The 16,403-nt window shown below is 35.9% G+C and overlaps 1 long non-coding RNA gene across 1 annotated transcript; it reads left to right on the top strand.

The window, feature by feature from the left end:
• Positions 1-1,350: 1,350 nt before the first annotated feature.
• LOC132098479 (uncharacterized) lies at positions 1,351-15,994 on the top strand. The gene is made up of 5 exons (XR_009422929.1): positions 1,351-1,487; positions 1,590-1,660; positions 1,997-2,147; positions 2,640-2,833; positions 15,834-15,994. It is a non-coding gene; the product is annotated as an uncharacterized LOC132098479 (long non-coding RNA).
• The last annotated feature ends 409 nt before the right edge of the window (positions 15,995-16,403 follow it).

Here is a 16,403-nt window from a genome sequence, read left to right as displayed (position 1 = left end):
ACATGATAAAATGCCACTCAAGCATGGAAGACTGTAAAACAAAAGAAAATTCCTGTACTCTGAGGCCTTCCAATATTTGCGCAACCTTATTGAGCGTGGAGGTCTTGTAATATTAACTGGTGGCTTGATTTCAAGTAGTCGTTTGTCAATGTTGATTACTTCTCTTCCCAAATACCATCTCTCTCCATGATATTTTGAATCAAACCATAGAGTTGTTAATTGCCAACTGACACCCAGCAAAATGCCATGCATGTAGTCATACGCAAATCCCAGAATTATATTGAAAAATGTTAAAAGCATTAAAGGGGATGGCCCTTTGACTCCCTTAACACATGTTCCTGTTTCGACTGCTGTTTTCGCATCATCAAAATGCTGGCTGTGGGTGCGTGGTCTTGTATCTCCTGTTTGCGACACATACACCCTAGTGAAACCATTTCCTTTAGCAACTATTTCTCCCTTCTGATAACACCAGTTGCATCCATATTCACCATTAAATTGCTTAGTGTTTTGGACAGCGCAACGAGCAACCGAGTCACATACACAGACAAGATTGAACACATACATCTGTGTACTTTGTCCCCTGTGCTGTACTATTAGACCTTCCTGCTCTAACTGAATGCACTCCTCAACAAATGACTGCAAAAAAGAATTCAGCCAGGAGCACATGTTTACTTCTAATATCTGGGGGAAGTTCATTAATTACTACTTGGATTGGCCAAATGTGAAAAGAAGAGGACTTAAAAATAGGGACACCATCAACATTCCATGTAAGTGAAAGGTTGAATTGGTTTGAATCATTCAGGGGACCTACTGTTTTATACATTTCACCAACAAATATGTCTTGAACGCTGTCTGGACTGCTTTTCACTCTGGTCCATTTGTAATTCAGTTCTGCTGTAAATGCAGAATCTGACATTTTTTCTTCCAATTGTTTTCTTATGGACAATTTCATGAAAATGTCACCAGATTTAATAAGCGAGTTCTTATCCCCTGGTTCAGAACCACATGAATCCCAATTTGCTGGGATTTCATAAAAATTTTCTCGATGTCATCAAAACTTTGGTACTTTTTTACATATTTTGTTTTTATTGGCCTCAGCTGTCACTGTGTGGAGTTGAACATGAAAAGTGAAACAGTCTCTGTTCATCTGTTCTCATCATAAATAAATGCATGAGCCTATATGCTTGTCTTTGGTTTGAATGAAAATGTGAACAAAAATACAAGCAATTAAATGTTGTTATTATAGCGTAATTAAAATATGAAGATTAAAATGAGTAATACTAGATTATGACAGATTTTTTATGAAGTCTAACACAACCTCTTATGTGTGCATCGTGTTTTTAGAATGTAAGAGACATCCTTGCATCAGCATCCTGTGGCAGCGGTATTGTGGATAGCATTGAAAAAAATAACTGCATTTCACTTAAAGAAAGACAAGCCATGGTTCGTATCTTGGTCTCCCATCTAATTGAGTGCTATGGAGAAAAGTAAGTGAAAATTTAAGTAATACATTTAATGTTAAAAAAAACATTTTTTTAGTGTACATATGTAGTATTGTTAAAAATCTAAATATTAAAATATTCTTTTAGTCCAAGTGCAGCAACAAAAGTCATTTTTCCAACAATTTCCATGCCTTAAGGATTGCCAGGGTAAAGGATATGTGCGTACAGTGTCTAAGATTTTCTATATATATGGGAATCTCACAATCTAATTACTATTCTGGGAGTCACAATCCATTTCCAAAATGATTTTTGATCTACTTTTTTTAATTATTATTATCATTTAGATTAATTAGACTATACATTTTAATTTTTTTTTAAATTTGTTAAAATACCCGTGTAACAAGCAGATACTTTTTTACAAATAATCACAAATTAAAAATTAAAAACAGGGCTGAGAAATACTGCTTTAAGATATTCATGTAATCATGTAAGTGGGGCCAGTGTTGTATTTTCAAAATCTTTTTCTAAATGTGATTTTATTTTTTAAACAAAAGGAAGCATGGTTCAGTCCAGGTAGATTTCACAGACCTGCCACAGGCTTCCTGGAGGAGCGTCTTTGAAACGTGCGCAAAAAGATCCGAAGAGGAAGACAAAAAACTATTTCTTCAGAAATCCCAACATACAGCAGCAGTTTTACTTTGTCAGGTATGTGGGTATGTCTTTGTCTGGTATATAAGTAAGTGTTCCTCTGGGCGATGGATGGGCGAGACATGACTTGTGAGTCACTGACTTTGAGACCGGTAGAATTCAGCTTACAGAACGTATCCATTCCTATTGTATCAGTTAACAGCGATTGAGTGTCACACAACTCTGACTGAAATTCAGTGACGTCAAGGCTGTAATGTGATGGTTATTAAGGCACACATGACCAGAGTTAGCCATTACCCTTTTCCAGTAGTAAGTAATTCAGACCCTCACATCTCCCTATATTAAAATCTCTGGCAATAGCTGAACGAACTTGCAGTCGGATGTGGGAACTCTGATTTTAAGTTCCACATGTAAAACAAAGATTGCATTTGGTAAATGTGCACTGAACTGAAAGTCCTTTACCAAAAAGGTTCAGTTTGAATACATTTACTGTTACACTCCTATTAAACAAGATTGATAATTAATGTGATTTTATGTTTCTCACAACAGAGTCAAATTTGGACTCAGAAAGAGCGACTCAAATGACAGAGTGGCTAAAAAATAATATCTGGCCAGCCAGTCAGGTTGAGCATTACATGAAAGAGACCGTGATCCAAAGGGCAAAGTGGATTCGTGACCATGGATCCAAGACCATAATGGAAATAGTCAAAGAGTATCCACGTCTCCTTGACACTCTGGGCATGGTACACTCTCAGAAAAAAAGGTACACGGTGATACAAATAATGTTCCTCGAAGAACGGTATTGTACCTTTTTAATAATTGTACCCTAAATGGTACAGGAAAGACCTCTGATGATACTGTTTGGTACCTTTTAAGGTACAACTGAAATGAAGGTACAAAATTGTTCTCACATCAAGGGTACATTGAATACCTGTCAACCTTGATAGACAGCTCCCTTATTATATTTGCAAATAGCATACAATCTCTGTGAACGAAAATGATTAAATAGTAAAGTTATGAATAATTTACAGATTAAAATATTTAAATGAGCTTATACAACTGTCTTAAATGTACATTATCATAACAGTTCTGAAAAAATAGTGCCAAAAACATGTGAAAACCACGAGGAAACAGGTTTTGTGATATTTATAAAACAAAATACTTCATGCAGTTTTTTAATAAATATTTTCAAAGACAATCATGATGAAATACATTTATCATTGGCATCCACGCAATTTGTCGTTTGCTTTCCATTGCAATCCGACCAAATTACTGTTTCATACACGATTGGTTGCTGTGTTAAATAATTTGCATAGCAACAAGACACTGATTGGTCGAAAGCGGCGGCGCTGCTGCAGCCGTTACGGAATTTTCTCTGTCATTACGGAGAGCGGGAAGAAGCACTTCTGAAACACACGTCCAGGCATTTTGCCTCTTGTCTTTTTCGACTTAAAAGCTTAAAAAATTAAGAAGGTGGATTTTAATGATCAAATAGTTCGTAGACGAAATGTAAAGGTGAGTTTTGACTATTTGTGTTTATATTTAGTACATGAGGCAAACCATTTAAATGTTTCAACTACTCAAAGCGAAATTAGCAACGTAAATTTAGCATATACGACAACATGCAATGCTGTTAGCCATTTGTGTACACTTTTTGACATTTTTAAAGCAGTTAATTACTTTAATATTACGTTACAATACACAATATGGCATTAGGCATTGCAACACGACATTGATTGGCCAAAGAATTTTCAAACAGAACGGAGAGCGGGAAGCAGACAACCATGGCTTTGTCGTCGATGTCGTCAGAAGAACTCCTATTAAAATTAACAGAGGCCGGACTCGAATTCTCAGAGGAAGAAAAGAGAAAATTCAAAGGTGAGTTTTATATTTAATCAAATCAAAAATGTATAAAATGTTACAACTATTTAAGCATGGCATTAGCAAGTGTATTTAGCTTATGTATGAATCCAGTGCTATTAACCGTCCGCTTATAGTATAAAGTGATTTAGTTTGTGTGCTACAATTCTGGTAAATTAAGTTATGCAGATTCATTTACAAGATTTTTGTGTCTGTTATGATAGTCACAGTGTCAGATTACACGATTTTGACTCCTAAAATCTTGTGTTGTGGACAAGAAACATGTCAGACTACACGTTGCTTTCCGACCAGTCATCGCGTGCCGACACACACACACACACACACTGTCCCTCGCCCACACACCCACACACACACACACTGTCGCTCACTCACTCGCGCACACACACACTCACTGTTGCTCGCTCACACACTCAACTCACTCTTGACAGAACCATCGTGGAGTACCGTTAAAAAATTAAACATGCTAGTCTTTTTGTCGTGATGTCTGTCGTGAAGCATCGCAGACGCGACATTGGTTGTCGCCTACTATGACACACTATGTGAGATGAAACTATTGAATCTTGCGTCCCGACGCCCGTTGTCGTTTACGAATTCCCACGACACCCTACGTCAAACGGATCTGTTAAAATCTTGCAAAAGTCCAGACAAACTTGTGACGTGTGTTCTTTGTGGTCTGCCCATCACTCTTTCCCTGTGTTTAAAATAGTGTGATTAACGTTACCTGATTCTGCCCTATCTATAAGTCATATACATTTCATTCATTATATTAAATAAGGTTTTTGAAAATTAGCAAATGTCTCTTTGACTCTTAGATTTTGAAGTTGATGGGGAAACAGTGCTGGTCTCACGGATCACATGATAGCACAACTTTTTGAGAAGTCTTTTAAGAAGCAAGTTAAATTTATCAAACTTATCCAACAACTTAAAGAGAACCAGAGTGAAGAACTGTCTGAAAGTCTGACTACACCTTCAGCTTTGAGGCAAGTATTAGGCCGCGTCCGAAATCGCATACTTCCATACTATATAGTAGGCGAAAAACAGTATGCGAAGCAAGTAGTATGTCCGAATTCTTAGTATTCGAAAAACAGTAGGCGAAATGTACCCGGATGGCCTACTACTTCCGCCCGAATTCCGTAGCATGCATAGGATGGACACTACTCTATCCCATGAGGCCACGGGAGAGGACTCGTCATACTCATATTCGAAAATAACGGAAAATCGTGACGCCGCTGTTTTGAAGTGTAAGTACCTTATGGATAAACGCTGTTTATTGTGGTTAAAGTGTAACGTTACTTGTTTAACATAATCCAAGTAATCGACTGACTTGTTAAAGTTTTACACATTGTAAACTGATGAGACTATTTTGTAAATTGAGTTTAAAAATATGTTTAATAATCAGTATCGATCAGACGGCTCGTTAAGTAATTTAATGAGAAAGTTACAACATTTTAACGTTCATTTACATTTTACTAGTGTTGATATTTTGATAAAAAATTGTTGGATAACTTACATGGCAAACTATTGTTAATAGGTGCCTCAGTTTGATCATAAATCATCAGTAATGTGTAAATCCAGTTCTGATGTTACAGATGAATACACTCTTGTTCTCATCCACTGATGAAACCCTACTCACTGTAAAGCATAAGTCAGTAAGTATATAAATTAAAATTTATCTTAACTACACACACTCTTTACATGTATTTATGTTAGGATCATCACTGATTTATGCTGTTTTTTTTATTATAATATGAATTTCCAGGTATTTCCAGTTGCTATTTTGTCAGTTGCAAAGTGCTTAATAGCAAATAACTTTTGTAGCAGTTGTGTGCACACTGATTTTGCAGCAGTTTCCAGTTTTTTTTTAAACAACAACATCTTAACATCTGAAGAATGTTGTCTTGAGAATGGGTGCCACACTTTAGAGAAATACCCATACACCAAGTCACATTTAAAATATTCTCTCTATTTATTTTTCATTTCTACATGGATAAGAGCACAAAGCTTCAGACAAAACCACATTAACATTTTCATAAAGTAGTATAATAGAGCTTAAAGCAACACCAAAAGGGAATTTCTTAAGACGTTTCTATAATAATGTCAGGAAAATAAACTTCAGCAGCTTCAGTTCAGTAACTGTATGTGTACAAGATGAGGACTTTAAATTTGGGTATCAAAAATGAGTGAAAAACAGTGGAAATCTAAAATTTACCCCAGGGATGAAGTAATACATATTGTAAAATTAAACTTGTAGTAAATATGTTGGTATGATATGTTATGTGATATGTTGCTAGATTTCTAATAACTGTAATATGAATTCCCGGTTATGAGTGTAATATATTTGTGTATATATAAATACACATGTTTAAATTTAAATATTTACATGTGTATTTTTACATATTTATGTGATTTATAGTATATATATATATGTATGTATATTTCTTAAATAAGTAATATATGTATATCTTGATTTGACAGTCTTAAAATTACCTTCATAACTTACACAAGCTTAAACAATAGCAATATGAGAACATGAAGTGATTTGCAGAGTCTTAACCTGTTCAATTGTCCTACAGGTAATCCTGCTCTTGAAGAGCTGCACACAGTCGTCTGGTGTGACACAGCTGTGCTCAGATTGTCCCACACATGCTCTCCTGTGCTGGCTTCTGTGTTTTGAGGTTCCAGTGTATCATCGTCATGATCCTCTACAATTTGTGGATCCGCAATGTCCTCATTCAGAAGACGGAGGTTGTGGAGCACTGCACAGCATGCAACAACATCTGCACAAAGACAGGACTCACTTCCAGGGCCTTGAAGAAGAAGAAGATGGAGCACAGCTTGTCTTCATCATCCTGAAGGCTCTCTCAACAATGTTCTGTGCACGAGCATCATTGGTGTTGAATCAAACCTGTGCAGGATTCTGTTCAGGCTCTCTGTATGGAGTGATGAGGCAGATGTGTGCACTCAAACAAGGATACCCACCATCTCCCAGGATGTGTTTTCCTGCAGGTGGATACAGGCCTTCAGTGTAAATAGAGCTGTTCTTCAGCAACCTGGCATCATACACAGACCCGGGACACTCAACAAAGATATCAAGGTACTTCTCCTCCTGGTGACCTGCAGCTGAACACAATGAAACCGCTTCCTGTTGAAATAACATTGGGCTTCACTTGCTGGTGGTTCAGTTTGTATGTGACAGCCATCTATTGTGCCAGCTACCAGAAGAAAAGCTGCTTCCACTGCCTCCAGGTCATCTGTGGTGGAGAAGGCAATCAGCCTCCTCAAAATCCCCATGACTGACCTGCTCCTTCTGTGCACAATGTCATGCAGCTCTTGGATGTCAAAGGCCAGTGACAGCAGCCTGTATGATGCTGTTCGCAGTCTGTAAATATGTAGTTTTTGTTTTTTAGAATAAAATTTCAATAGGTTACACATTTTTGCTGATATATCTATCTATCTATATCTATATATATATATTTATATGTGTGTATATTGTATAATGTATATATTATGTATGTATTTATGTATATATTGTGATGCTTGTATATGTGTGTGTGTTTCTGTGTATATTTCTATAATGTATTTATGTTTATATATGTGTGTGTGTATTTGTCTAAGCATTCATTCAAGTTTATTAATTAATTTATGTTCCTTTTGTGTAATTTTATTTGTATTTATTTATTACAATAAATTACTTTATATCCTTACATAAAATCAGGCTGTCATTCTGTTCACAGATGTAGTTGCTGTTATTCTGAGGTAGAAAATTAAAAGATAAATTTATATTTAGTAAAGGATTTACAAGCTGTCAACGAAGGCGTGATCTGCGAACAGCTGACTGACGCCTGCTTTAAATTGTTAATTCAAACGACGTAAAAACGCAGACGAAAGCGGTAAGAATAACGAAAAACATCACCGAATTTATATCATGTTCGCTCAGTAGATTGGGCTCTTTAAATTTACGCGCTGTTGTGACGACGTATGTCACGTGACAATGTCAACATGGCGGATGTAGTACGTCCGAATTCCATTCATACTACCCACATTCATACTATATAGAACGTACTTTTTTAACGGTCGAGTAGTACGTTCATGAATTAAGTCGGTTAATTAATTTGTTTATTTAAAATCTGGCCATCATTTTATGTTACAAAAAGTGCATAATGCTGCTAATTTTTGTTGGTTTCGACATACAACTCTGTGAAGTGATTTCAGTATATGTGAGTACTTTTTGAACATTCCAGAACATTTTATCAATAGCTGCGTTTACATGGACACTTGTAATTGAATTGATGAATCAGACTAAAAAACCTTCATGTAAACACCTTAATCGATCCGATTTAGCTTGATCCGGATGAAATTTCGATCGGATTGAAATGGGTGGTTTATCCCTTTTGTAATCCGAGCGAGAGAACATGTAAACACTTGATCGGATTGAAAACTGAAAGGACTGTGCAATGACGTTAAATAGCGTAATGACGTATGACGCGTGGAACGAGCTGTTCTTCGTGTTGAATAAAGTGTCATATTAATAAGTTTCCCGTCATTCTAAAATTCTCATTTCACTCGCGTCTCTGTGAAGTGAAGCAGGACAACATCCCACCAGTCCTTGTTTTGGATTCTCATCCACAGACGTCTGGTTTTGGCCGCGGGGAGGGGCATTTTTCCTGCGTGATCAATAAGCAGCACGGCAAAACGGTTAATCTGCTCTAAATTATGACCAGAGACGAATTAATATTACGTCTGCTGTTTAAAACAAATAAATAACCAATAGAGGAGAATATTTATGCGCGAACAGCGGGAAACTCTGTGTATTTGTGCAGTGTGCGCATGTCAAAACATCAAATCCGATTTGAAACTTGTGACATATAAACGCGCACATCAACCCGATTACTTTTATTTATCATTCATGTAAACACCTTGTTCGGATTCATCAATTGTATTGATTTCATTCTGATGGTGTCCATGTAAACTTATGCTGTTAAAAGATCATTTTGGTCACTATAATCATGATATGAACATTTCATACTGTTTCATCTCTATTCTGCGTCATTCCTCTGCCTAAACAGCCAAGAGCAAAGAATTCCAGACCCATTTCCTCTTGTCTTCTCACTACTAAAATTCCCAAAGGATGTTCAGTTAAAAATGGATAACAAAGAACCATGTCATAAGATGAGCACTTACCGGCATAAAATTGTACGAGTGCTGCACGAGACTATGGCTCAGCACACACCGTAAGTTTAATAAACACTATTTTGTTTTTTAAATTCCAAACCCTGGTAAACATTTGTAGTAAATTTGCACACTTTTTTTTAATCTTCTGATAGATATCCTTCAAACAGTGACTATGTTTGCGCAGTCAAGGCTTTTATCTCCAAATACCCTTTCCTGAAAGATGCAGAGGGAAATGGATATGTAAGTCAAATGTTTAATATTTATTTTTTAGACATTAATGTAATTTATAGACATGCTTAAAAGGTCATGAAACCTGCTGTTTAAGCACCAGTTGGTTCTCGCTACAGTTTAAATTTTTTTTTTTTTGAAAATTCTGTTATGGCAATATTCACTAGTTCAGTGCAAAAAAAATAGCGATTTATAATGGCAAGCTGAAGAGACTTTCTCTTAAAAGTGAGACACGCTTTTTTTTTCCACTGGTCAATTTTGAGATTTTGGGATATTTGTCTTTTAATAACATGTCTTCTTTCAGACTTGTGGTGTAAAAAAGTCCACATACAGTCACATACACATTTAGGTCTTTATTTTATTACACTTTGTCTATTTGCGTCTGTAGATTTCTCATAAATTCAACAAAAGTTGGCCTTCTAAATCATCCCGCTGCTCCATGATCTCTGTCTGCTCCCTGTCATCACAGACACGGTTAGAAAGCTCTCTCCCTCTTCTGTACAATGCTGTCAGATCCAAATATGGTAATTTCCTTTTTGATCAGCAACCAATCGTTGCGTGGCAACTCCCCTAAAACTGTTAGTCTGCTATAGTGAGAGATGGAGAGGAGGAGTGCTAAAGTAAAACCCTACCCTCTTTTCTATATTCCGTTTCACTTGGAAATGGGGGTGGCCAATATGGCAAAAATATCATATCACGATTTTTTCCAGGAAATTCACAATTTTATCACGATTTTTTTTTTATGTTGTTTTTACTATTTTGTGACTGAGCATTACAGCCAAACGAATGTCCATATTTTAAAAACAAAGCCTAAGGTAACAACATGTGTGTATATATAAGTCGTTTGTTGTAACTTCCGGTTCACGGGGACTTGCTCGCCTTGCTCAATCGTCCAATTTCAAAAACGGTTTTCACATGATGAATTTTGAGTTCGTAAGCTTTCGAATGATTCCTTATCTATGATGATTACTAAAATGTGATATGAAAAAAAGGCAATAAATAAGAGCGCCAATCGTCCCGCTAGCAGGATGTGACAGTTAATTAAACCTGTTTTCTCAAAATTCCGTTCCTGAAAATCATAGCGATCAGCCGACTTAAGATAACCATAAAGTGTTACCAACAAACAATGTAAGAAATAAAAACAGATTTCAAAAGGGCTTGAAACCAGCTTTAATATGGTATCAATTACGTAATCATGGCATCCATAATCGTAATCGCGATTGAAAATTAGATTAATTGTGCAGCCCTAATCAAAATTCACTATTTACTTTTACAATTGAAACTCAGATTTAGTTTACTGTTTCATGACCCTTTAACAATACTGCTATTTGGCTTTTTGTCAACCATCGATTAGTATGGCACATTTTAACTGCCTTCCCAGAAAACACTAACTTCAGCTTGACATCATTTGTTTGTTTTTTTACAAGAGCATACCTGGCACATGTCCCTGAAAAGAACATTTAAAACTGAAAGGTCCCCACTTGTTAACGAAGAGGAGGTAAAAAAGATTAAAATGAAATATGGTCACAATGTAAAGAAACCTGGAGAAAAAGAGGCTAGTTGTCAGAGAACCAGCAGATCTGTGGTAAGCAATGTCTAGCAGTGATACATCACAATATAAAACTCTAAAATAAATGTTTAGAATCTACAGCTTTAAACTGTAGTCTTTCATCAAAGGAATAATTCACTCAGATTATATATGACTAAATCTTGAAACCTGTAATCTTGTCATTACATGTGTTTTGCATTATAGGCAGACGAAGACTGTGTGTCTTCTATTGGTGAGGATGCTATTTCAAGCAATGCCCATGTGAAGACCTTACAGGACCAGTACAAGAAGATCCAACCAGATGCTTTAATAGTGGATGAAAAAATGAAACAAACATTTGCTTGGAGGAGGAGGGAAATATCCAATGGCATTCCTACTGCAGAAATTTGTAAAAAATATCCCTTCCTTAAGACCCCTTCAGTTGTAAGTAAAAAAAAAAAAAAAAAGCTTATACATATTGTTTACTGATTTCCATACAATGGCAGCTGATTATTACTTTAAAAACAATTCTGAAAGCATAAAAATTTTTGTCCATGTTACTTGTGCAAAAAAAAAAAAGTGAATATTTTACTTTTTACCATACAGTACTGTGTTTCCCACAGTATTTTTGTGGGTGGAGCTTGGTACCTCTGGGGGGGTGGGGGGATGGGTTGGGGGGTTTGTGGACATGCACCTCCCGGAAGATTTTTTTTTTTTTTACATTTTAAAGATAAATTCATTAATCGCCACTTACATTAAATTAAATCAGAATCATCGCGTTTTCGGTGATTCCCAAGTTATTTAATTTTTTTTATATTGAAAATTCTTTAAATCAGGGCATTTGTCTGGTCAGGCAAGTACAATTCTCTTTCACTTGTCCCTTAAAAAAACTCATGTGTCACAGACGAGCGTTATTATCGAGCCCTGATATGTTTTCCTTGAATGTTTTTCCCTGAAGAGAATTACGTTGTTGAAAAAGAAAGTAAGTGTCGCACGTTCTTTGCGTTTTACAGTGATGAGAGTTCCATGTCTTTATTAAACTCAACGCATTATGATTTATTTGTCATCCATCCTTGATTAATTGAAATGTTATGTTTTTATTAAAACAAAATTCTGAGAATGTGACTGTCTGTCCCAGTTTTGTCGAGATCCAGCACGAAATTTGACTTAGGCGGCCGCCTCGTAATTCTCTCTGCAGGAAAAACCCTGCTCTCCTTTGAACATTCAAGAGTGCATGAGAGAAGCCCATTCACAATAGCTGTGCATAAATGCTGCTTAAGTGAAAACAATATTTTTGTGTAAACGACACAATTTCTCAATGTGGGAACAAGCTTTTGAAAGTTCCCATTAGAGCATGGTGTGTGAACTGTTGCTTTATACTATGGTGAGAAAAGAAATAACATTAATTTAAATTAATTGTTTTTTTTTCTTTTCGTATTTCAGTTATTCCAGGAAATGGGTCGAATGCATGCCGTAAATTTAAGCCGGTGTTTCCAGGATTCCTTCAGCAAAATTGTCCAATGTTTTGAGTTTGGCTAAGGGGAAATCCGTTATAGAAGCACATTACATGGATGCCAGAAGAGAAGCTGTTGCAGAGAGTCTTTGTGCTATGCATGTTTTCCGTTTAGACAGCTTGTATTGAAAATACAAATTGAATATTGTACGTCTTTATACCTGCTATAAGCTGCCTGGGGGTGGGATGTTAAATCACTAATTCGAGAGTAAAACGTTCACATTTTTAATTGTAGTGTTTGTTCTGTAACTGAACTAAATTACTTTTATTACCATAAGAACATTGGGTAAGTGATGTAACCGGTGTTGCAGCTGAGCACCGGTAACAATAATGGTTTGTAACAATAATATGGTTTGTTGAAGAAAAATAGTGTGAAACAGTTCCACTACCCAAAATAATTACCAGAAAAACCTGAAAAGCACGGTTTATTTTATTTGTGTCTTTGCTTTATTGTATTTATTTGTGCAGTTGCTTGTAGTTTGATTTATTTATTTTTTGTCAGACTTTTTCTCTGAACATGACATGTATCGAAACCATGACCCTTAAAACCATGATACAAACCGAACCGTGAGCAATTTGAACTGTTACACCCCTAATACCTATTCAATGTCTTTTTAGATATGGATTTTCGTGCTGCTCTGGTTTTACTTCCGGTGATTTTCAGAGAGAACTTGGACGATTATGTCACAATCAGACAGGTATTTAATGCAAAGAATCTAAAGAAAGTAGGGATGCCCCGAAATTTCGACTATCGAAAATTATTTTCATTTATTGGCTTGTATGTTTTAAATTCAGAATCATTGAATAATTGAATTTAATTAAAGTCTTTTAATAATACAGTTATACAAAAATATATATATTTTTAAAAACAAGAAATTAATAATTGTATTTAAAAAGTAATTTTCGGTTTTCGGCCAAGTGCATCTAGAAGTTTTGGCCCTGAATTTATTCGGTGCATCCCTAAAAGTAAGATAATATAAAAACTATTCTGGCTTAAGTGTAGATAAGTTGTAATTAGTCATTGGGAACATGATTTTAATCCAGATTTACTTTTGATGTTTGCATCAAACAGGTCTTCAGCGAGAAGAGAATTTTCAGCACTGTGAAAATGGAGGGATCTGAAGTTTGCCCAGCAGTTGGGGTGGAGGACGGTGTTCTCTCTGCTTTTTGCACGTATTTTGTATTCAACCTTGCATATCCCTTGTACAACAGGAACACACTACTCTTTCTCCAAAGGCATGTGTTGAAGGTAACTGCACCTGGTGACAAACCATTGCCAACTGCTGTCATCAGGATTATTAATCTTTTATCTTAGACTGAGAGGATGCCGCGACCCTATGCATGTCCAAAGTGTTCACGCAGACATTTTACTGTAGTGAAACTAATCAAACATGTAGGATTGATTCATGCTCATGCTCTTGATGGATGTCAAAATTACTTTTTCAAATACAAGTCTTTCAGGCATCATGTATATAGAAAACAAAGAACTCACATTTGGCCAAGTCATAACAACGTCACTGGAGAGGATGAAGTTGACATTTGTGACAATGAAGTCAACACTGACACTGCAGAGGATACTCCTGAAGATGTTATGCTGGATATGAACGATCTTTTGACTAATTTCAGAGGAAATCTGGTTTCCTTTTGTATAGAAATGCAGAGAAAAAAAATGTCCTACCGCAGTCTGTTCAGCAAGAAATCTTGCAAGATGTCAAGTTTCTGTTAAGTTTCTTCAAAGAAAACTACGATTCATTGCTTTCTTACCATCTAAAGCAAAATGGTTTTAATATTGAAGAAATTCCAAAAGTTGTAGGGCATTTACAATCATTTGACTTTTTTGCTGAGGCCTGTAAGGTAATAGACTCTGAACATTTGTTCAAAGAATACTGTATTTCTCATTTGGACATGATAGAACCTGTGCAGCATACTGTTAGGGATGTTAATGGTCATGTGATTGGAAATTTTGCTTATGTTCCCATCATTGATGTGCTCAAAAAGTACTGCAGCCATGAGGATGTATGGGACTCAATACATGAACAAAACATTCAGCCTAGGGATGAGCATGTGCTGAGGGACTACAATGACGGAAAGTACTTAAAGGAACATCCATTCTTTTCCAAACATCCAGCTGCATTGCGCCTGCACTTTTATGAAGATGAGTTTGAAGTGGTCAATCCGCTTGGTTCCAAAAGAAACAAACACAAACTCTGTGCTATTTACTATAGTGTTGGCAATATAGGTGTAAAACGCAGGTCTCAGCTAAAGCATATCCACCTTGCATTACTCAGTAAGCATTCTTTGTATAAGCAGCACATGGACATTATTCTGAAACCTCTGTTGGATGATTTAAAATTACTGTCAACTGATGGCTTTGATTTGATGTTCAGTAATAAGACATTCAATGTGCGTGCTGCTTTGGCTTCTGTCTCTGGGGACAATTTGTCTGCTCACATGATTGGTGGATTTAGCATGTCCTTTAACTCAGGACGAATATGCAGATACTGTCTGGCAACCCACTCAAATAAAAATGAGTTTTTCAGTGAAGATAAATTCATTCTCAGAACTTCAGAAGTCCACAAATATCATTTAGAGTCTATAAAGGAAAATCCTACCAACAGTGCAGTATATGGTGTTCAGAGAATCTGTCCATTTGATGAACTAAGTTACTTTGATGTGACAAAAGGACTGCCACCAGATATTATGCACGACTTATTAGAAGGCGTAATACCTTTAGTAGTCAAACTAGTTTTATGTAAAGCACATAGAGAAAAGCATGTGACTATACAGGAAGTAAATGCTGAATTGAGTCAATTCTCAATAGGTCAAAATGATAGAGCAAACAAACCATCCCAGCTTTCTGAGAATATTTTACACAATTCTAGCATCTCAGGATCAGCCTCACAAAAATGGTGCTTATTTAGGCTTTTACCTTTTTTGATTGCACATCGCATTCCACCCAATTCTGAATATTGGAATGTTAATCTTCTATGTCGAGAAATTGCAGATACTGTTATGGCTCCTAGAGTGAAAAGAGAAAGCCTCCCGATTCTTGATTTGAAAGTGAAAGAGTTCTTACAAGAGTTAAAAGATGTATTTGACATCATCACACCCAAGTGTCATTATCTAATTCATTATGCTAGACTTATTTCATCTTATGGTCTGCTGCGTCCACTTTGGTGTATGCATTTTGAAAGTAAGCGTCAGTATTTTAAAACTGTATCTAGCACCTGTAGAAATTTGTTACTTCACATTAAGGTACAATTTTGTACCAATAAAAGGTACCGCCCCAGTGACAAGGGTTTGTACCTTCTTTGGTACAAAATTGTACTTTTTTTTCCGAGAGTGTAGGTATCTTCCTTTTTGTACAACTTCTTAAAAATTACAACTTCTTTTGTCATGCTTATCTTTTTGCTCTTTTTAGATATCCCAGGATTTTTTAATTTGGAATCCAGACTGTGCTTCAAAACTCACAGAAAATTGGGTACCTTTGTTTAAGGATAAGATTCTACAGTTTGCCAGCAAAGAGAAACAAGCTCTTGAACTACTTCAAAACATTGAAATGATGTCAGCAGGTAATGGGTATTAAGCAAACAGTGTTATAAATTAATACGGCCCAAAATTCATTACTTTACCATCATTGCCAAAAAGTATAGATTGTGGATATTGTCCCTTTTTATAAAAAAATACTGTTGGTAATGACAGTTTCCACTTTCATTGTCAGTGTACTATTTATTTATTTTCAACACAATTTTACAAATGAATGTCATGTATGCAGATATAGTTGTAAATTATCGCAGTTTGAAAATTTTTTTTTTAACATTGAGTTTTTATTTTATTTGTTTATTTTAAAGAGAGACATTGCTGTTCAAGTCCTGCCAATAGTCTTTCCAACATGTGTACAAAATTGGCAGAAAAAAGTGCAGACCAACTTTCCTAGAAACCAGGAAGGCCTTCATAGACATACAGCCTGTAAGTTAACAGCCACTTCTAA

Source organism: Carassius carassius, chromosome 22 (genome assembly GCF_963082965.1).
Source record: "Carassius carassius chromosome 22, fCarCar2.1, whole genome shotgun sequence".
Lineage (NCBI taxonomy): Eukaryota > Metazoa > Chordata > Actinopteri > Cypriniformes > Cyprinidae > Carassius > Carassius carassius.
The sequence above is the reverse complement of the archived record's forward strand: the minus strand, read 5'-3'. Positions and strand labels throughout refer to the sequence as shown.